The 5,738-nt window shown below is 64.7% G+C and overlaps 1 long non-coding RNA gene across 1 annotated transcript in view; it reads left to right on the forward strand.

The window, feature by feature from the left end:
• Window positions 1-5,251, forward strand: part of LOC121664593 — a 21,680-nt gene extending 16,429 nt beyond the window's left edge. The window contains exon 2 of the long non-coding RNA XR_006016041.1: window positions 4,501-5,251. This is a non-coding gene — a long non-coding RNA (uncharacterized LOC121664593). The remainder of the gene's footprint in view (window positions 1-4,500) is intronic.
• The last annotated feature ends 487 nt before the right edge of the window (window positions 5,252-5,738 follow it).

Genomic DNA, 5,738 nt, shown 5'->3' on the forward strand with positions numbered 1-5,738 from the left:
ACCCTCCCTCCTCCACTCTCCACCGATGAAGACGCAGACCCCGAGCGTATGTCAGGAATCAGTGCCTGTCGCAGGCGCCTAATCTGTTTTTCTAAGCCGCCCACGAGCAGCACGTTTGCCGAATTAGGCCGACAGCTGCTACGGGTCCTTCTCCCCCTCCGCGCCCGCTCCGCGCCGCCTGCCGCAGATGCCGGGGCCGGGAGCGGCGGGTACCGGCACGGCGCCGTGGCCTCGCGCCTCCCGCCGCTGCGCTCCACGCCGGCACGCGGACCCCGGCACACGAGGCCCGGACCCTCCCCGGGACACACACCCCACCCACCACCCGTCCCCCGGGAGCGCCGCGCGGAGCACACGCGTGTGCATCCACCTCTTTCCCTATTTTTTTCTTTTTCCTTTTTTTTTTCCTTTTTTTTTTTTTTTTGGATAGCAGTAGAATGCAATATGCAAATGAGATGGTTATTACCGCAATGTTCGTCAAGCTGAGCTGAGAAGACATTAATAGCCTGATGAATATGCATGTGAATTTGTTAATTAAGTTAATTATTCTGCTGAAAATGCATTCGTCTTCCAAGGACATTTTCCCAATGATTTTTACATGCTTCAGTCATTAGTCATGCTGTATTTTATCAGGGAAATGAGTTTGCTTAAGTTGCAAAAAAAAAAAAAAAAAAAAAGGGAAAAGGGGTGAAAGAAAGCAGGAAAACAGGAAAAAAGGGGGGGGAATAAAAAAGGAACAAAAAAACAAGGGGAAAAGATGAAAAAGAATGAAAGAAAAGAAAACGAAGCGCAGAGCAGGGCAGGAACTGCAGCTCTGGGGGAAACTTTGGGGAAGAACCAGGGCTGCAGGTGGGTGCAGGTGGGTGCAGCCCCCCCACCTCCCCCCTTCTTCCCCTCTGATGACAAACTTTTTTTTCTTTTCTCTCTTTTTTTTTTTTCCAGTGCCAAATTTCCAACACATTAATTAATTGTTGTAGCCAATTAACTGTAGTTGTGCAAATGAGTTTAGCACTAATTACCATGCAGTGCCTGTAATCACATAAAAAACTTGCTGAGAGGTGGAGGGAGCGGAGGGGGGGGAGCGGGAGCTGTGGCGGGGGGACACGGCGGGGGGACACGGCGGGGTCCCGGCTCCCGGTGGCCCCCGGTGTGGCGATGCTTGACTGGGGTTGGGGGCAGGTGACGGGGACACCGGTGTCACCAGGGCTGGCCGGGGACATGGAGGGAGTGGCCGCGGTCAGGGTCACGCTGGGGCAGATGGCACCTCCTGCGCGGTGCCGTTCCGGGCTGTGCCATCCCATGCAGCACGGAGCCGTGCTGAGCCATTCCCTGCCAGGCTGTGCCGTGCTGTGCCACGCCATGGCAGCGGAAAGGAGGAGGACAGGTGTCCCCTCTGCTCAGCCGGTGACATTCTGGGACATGTGGGGACCCTCTCGTGCCCCTGACCGGCGGTTTCAGCAGGGCTGGAGTGGCCAGGCTAGCGCTGAGCCCCCAGGGACCCCCAGCGCTGGGCTGGCACCTCCCGGCCGGGGCAGGGGACGGCCGGGGCCGTGTCCTCTCCAGCAGCCGGGCTGGCAGCCGGCGGGCACCGGGGACGGGCTGGCTCCCTGCCCGGCCGGAGGATTAGCCGTGCCATGGATACGGGCTCCGCAGGGAATGCTGTGCTGCAGGCCTGGGGCTCCGGAGGCACGGCACTGCACGGCACGGCACGGCGGCATGACGTGATACGGCACGGTGCAGCCTGGCATCACCCGATGTGGCACCGCCCGTCGTGGCGTCGCCTGTCCCATTCCAGCCACTGCCCCCCGCCCGTGCCCATCCCGGTGGGCTCCCGCAGCCTCCCCCGCCGCCCCCCGCCCGGGAGGCAGAGAGTTAACGCGGGACCCGCCGCGCTATAAATTTTGCATCGTGCGGGGCTGGGGGGAGCTGGGCGGGAGCCAGGGGCGTCTCTAGGTAACAATAAACACCCGGGCAGGAGCAGCTGGTGCCCCGACCGCCTCTGCATCACAATGCCGGAATCACGCTAATCAACCGCCCGCACCTCGCCCGCACCGCGCCCGCACCGCCCGGGCACCGCGAGGGTCCGGCCGGGGCGGGGCCGGGCATGGGCAGGGGCTGGCCGTGGTGAGGGCCTGGCTGTGGTGAGGGTCCGGTCGTGGTGAGGGTTTGACTGGTGAGGATGTGGCCGTGAGGAGAGTTCGGCCATGGTGAGGGTTCAGCTGTGGCAAGGGTCTGGTCAGGGTGATGGCCTGGTCACGGTGAGGGTCTGGCGGTGGTGATGGCCCAGCCATGCTGAGGGCTCTGGCGTGGCAAAGATCTGGCTGTGGTGAGGGTCTGGCTGTGGTGAAGGTCTGGCCATGGTGAAGGTCTGGCCGTGGTGAGGGTCTGGCCATGGTGAGGGTCTCACACCCCACCACCACTCACCAGGGATCAAGGCCGGTGGCACAGGCCCCCGTCTGCTCCCAGCAGAGCATCTGGGGATGCCAGACAAGAAGGGTCCAACCCCTCCAGCCATGGCCGCTGTCCCCGGTGTCACAGGGCATGGGGCCAGGATCTGGTGACACCACACTCCCCTGGAAAACGCCAAGGCCACCGTGTGCCGTCATCACCCTGACACCACAGTTGCCCCAGCACTGGGGACCTGGCCCAGGGCCACGGCACAGCCAGGCTGGGACCCCCAGCATCTCCCCATACCCCCACACGTTGCTGGTGGCTTCAAGGGCCTGGAGTTTGGCCACCACATTTCCACCTCCCACGTGCCAAGAGCTGTGCTCCCCTGTGATGTGCTCCCCGTTTCTCTGGGCAGGCTGGGGGTGCGTGGGGCAACGGGGGCCGTGGTGGCCAAGGGGGTTTGGTGGCCGTGGTGGCCAAGGGGGTGTGGTGGCAGTGGTGGCCGCTGTCCCCGCTGGCTGCCGCCTGCATTCCAGCACAGGAGGCAGCTGTGCCACCCCCCCAGTGCCACTAAATATTAATGCTGCCCTACATTGCGCCGCAGCACCTGCCACGGGCGAGCCCCCCCGGCCCTCGCGGGGGTGGGCAGCTGCCCCGGCACCACCGCCCGGTCGGGCCCCCCCCAGGGCCGTGCCAGAAGGCGGGGGGAACACGCCAGACCCAGCTGTGTCCCCTCCCCAGAGCCAGGCGGGAGGGACAAAACAACGATGGGGGCATGGGAACACCGAGAGCCCCCGTGGTAGGGGGGGGGGCAGAGAGGTTGGGAGCCCTCCAAGTGCCCTTCGTGACCCACGGATGCCCCCAAGAGCAGATTTGGGGCAGGATTTGCTGGCAAAAGCGGCGGCGAGCGGCTCTGCCTCCGCCACCACCATCACCATCCGCGGCTGAGGACGTGCCGCTCGTCACACGAGTGCCAGGCGGCAGCGGGGGGTGGCCCCGGCGCCCGCCTTGAGCCCCAGCCAAAAGTCCAGAGCCGAAAAGTAGGGGGTGATTGATGGCAGCGTTTGGCGCGTAAGGGCACCCGGCGGCCCAATCCTCCCGCGGCCCCAATTCCTCCCCTGCCCCTATTCAGAGATCATGTTGTCTCATGTTGGTCCCAGAGGCGCCATTAATTAAAAATACATCCAATTAAATGGCAGGTGAAAGCGTGCAGGCACAGCCCCCCCGCGCCTTGGCTCAGCTGCGCCCGTGGCAGCGGGGAGGGCGATGTGCCCGCCCCGGGTGCGGTGCCAGGTCCTGTCCCCGCTGCCACCGCGGGCACGGCAGGGCCCTGTCCCCATCCGGGTGCCCGCCGCGGTCGCTGGGGTGCTGGGGTGGGGTCACCCCGCCTGTCCCAGTCCCACAGGCCGGGCTCGTCAGGTGGGACGTGGTGGCAGCGGGCACGGCGGCCGCGAGGGAAATGTCCCCAAAATCGAGGCGTGCTCAGCCCGGGCTCGGCGGGATGGCACGGGAGAGCTGGCAGCGCCACCGCCTCGGCGCGGGGACTGGGACACGGGGCGGGCGATGCCAGCCCGGCTGCAGCGTCCCTGGGAGGTGGCACCGGGGGGCACTCGGGGCTGGGGAACCCCCGGGCCGCGGCGGCTCCGCGTTCCCGTTAATTGGAGCCGCTAATGGCGGGCGCTTCCCGCTCCGGGTGCTGGCAGGAGGCACCAGCTGTGCCACCGCCCGCGCCGCTGTTTTAATCAAGCTGCCGGTGCGAGGGGACGGGGCCAGGTGGCCCCATGGCACAGGGACTGTGCCACCCCCCTGCCATCCCCCCCAGACCCTGCCCAAGGAATCCTCACTCCATCCAGGCCCGCCAAACCGCCTGTGCCGGCACCCAAAAACCCACGCGTGCCCTCAAAATGCGGCATCTTGATCCCATGGGGTGGAAAATTCGGGATGCCATGGGATGGATAATACTGGGGGGCTCACACCCCCATCCTTCCCCCCAAAACCCAACCCAAACACCTCCTCCATCCCCCATCCGCAGCCTCCAACACCTCCATGGGGTTTTTTTGGGTGGTTTTATCCTTCTCAATCCTTTTCTTCTTCCCCCCTTCCAAATGCCAGGGAAAGGTGTGAACGGATTTTTGGAAGGAAACGTCTAAATTGGATGAAAAACCTTTAATGCCGACAGTCGGAGCAGCTGGAAGGACAAATATAGCCGGAGAGGAGGAGGAGGAGGAGGAGGACGGGGACGCGGTGGGAGGTGGTGGCCGTGCCGAGAGCGACACCTGGTGACAGTCACCCCCCCCCCGGCCACGCGTGAACACGCGTGTGCCAGCCCAGGTGTGTGCACACCCTGTGACACGCCTGTGCGCCGGGACATCCACCCGGGAGGTGCGACGCCTGCTCCAGGTGGAAATTCCGGCGGGATCCCGTGGAATCCGCGTGTCCCGCGGTGATCTGCTCCATGGGAAGGCCCCTTCCTCCTCCTCCTCCTCCGCATTCCATCTCCATCCCCGTTCCCGGAGCAGGCGCTGGGCTCCAAGGGCCGTGCCTGGGGAGCACCGGGATACTCCGGAAGCCGATGCCAGCCGGTGCCACCACCGCAACCCCGACGCCGTAAGAGCGTTGCGGGGATGAGGAAGAAGGAGAGCTGTGCCAGATCCCACATTTCGAGGTGATGGAGACGGGAACGGAGGGATGGAGCAGCCAGGAATGTCGGGATGGAGCAGCCGCGGCTTCAACGAGCATAATCCAAGCGGGAAGAGCCGAACGGCGGAGATTTACAGCGCCGGCTCCGCGCAGCCCCCGGCCATTTGGCACGGCAGCTGCTGCCGAGGAAGTTCAATGCCAAAATAAATTAAATGGGATAAAACGGCCTGGTCACCTTTGGATCGGGATGCCGCAGGAGCCGGGGCCACGTGGGGCTTTGTCTGCCGGCAGCGGGAAGGGAAGGTGGGATGTGAGGAAGCTCGGGGTGGCATCGCGTCCCTTCTGCCGCGCCGGGTGAGGCCCCGGAGCCCGGCGGAGCCGCGGGCAGGGACCAGGAGGCTGGATTAGGGATCCAGCCGAGTGCACGGGGCCCAGCTGCCCCATCCATAAATCAGGGGAGGCCGGGTGGGCGCTGGGGGCTCGCTCCTGCTTTCCTCGGCATCGGGAAGCGCCCGGCGCCGCCGCCACCCCCCCACCATCTGCACAGGGATATATTTTAAGACGTGTCAGCGCCGGGATCGGAACCAGGCGAAAGGAGAGCGAGAAAGCCGGGGCTGGAACGGGAGACGGCGGCCGGGCGCTGCTGGGGTTGAGGCACGGACACGGCCTGGGGACCCTCAGCGCCCACAGCCCCTCCAGCTCCCCCGGAG

Source organism: Corvus kubaryi, unplaced genomic scaffold (genome assembly GCF_017639235.1).
Source record: "Corvus kubaryi isolate FWS band 111438036 unplaced genomic scaffold, C.kubaryi_AGA036_p1.0 37301, whole genome shotgun sequence".
Lineage (NCBI taxonomy): Eukaryota > Metazoa > Chordata > Aves > Passeriformes > Corvidae > Corvus > Corvus kubaryi.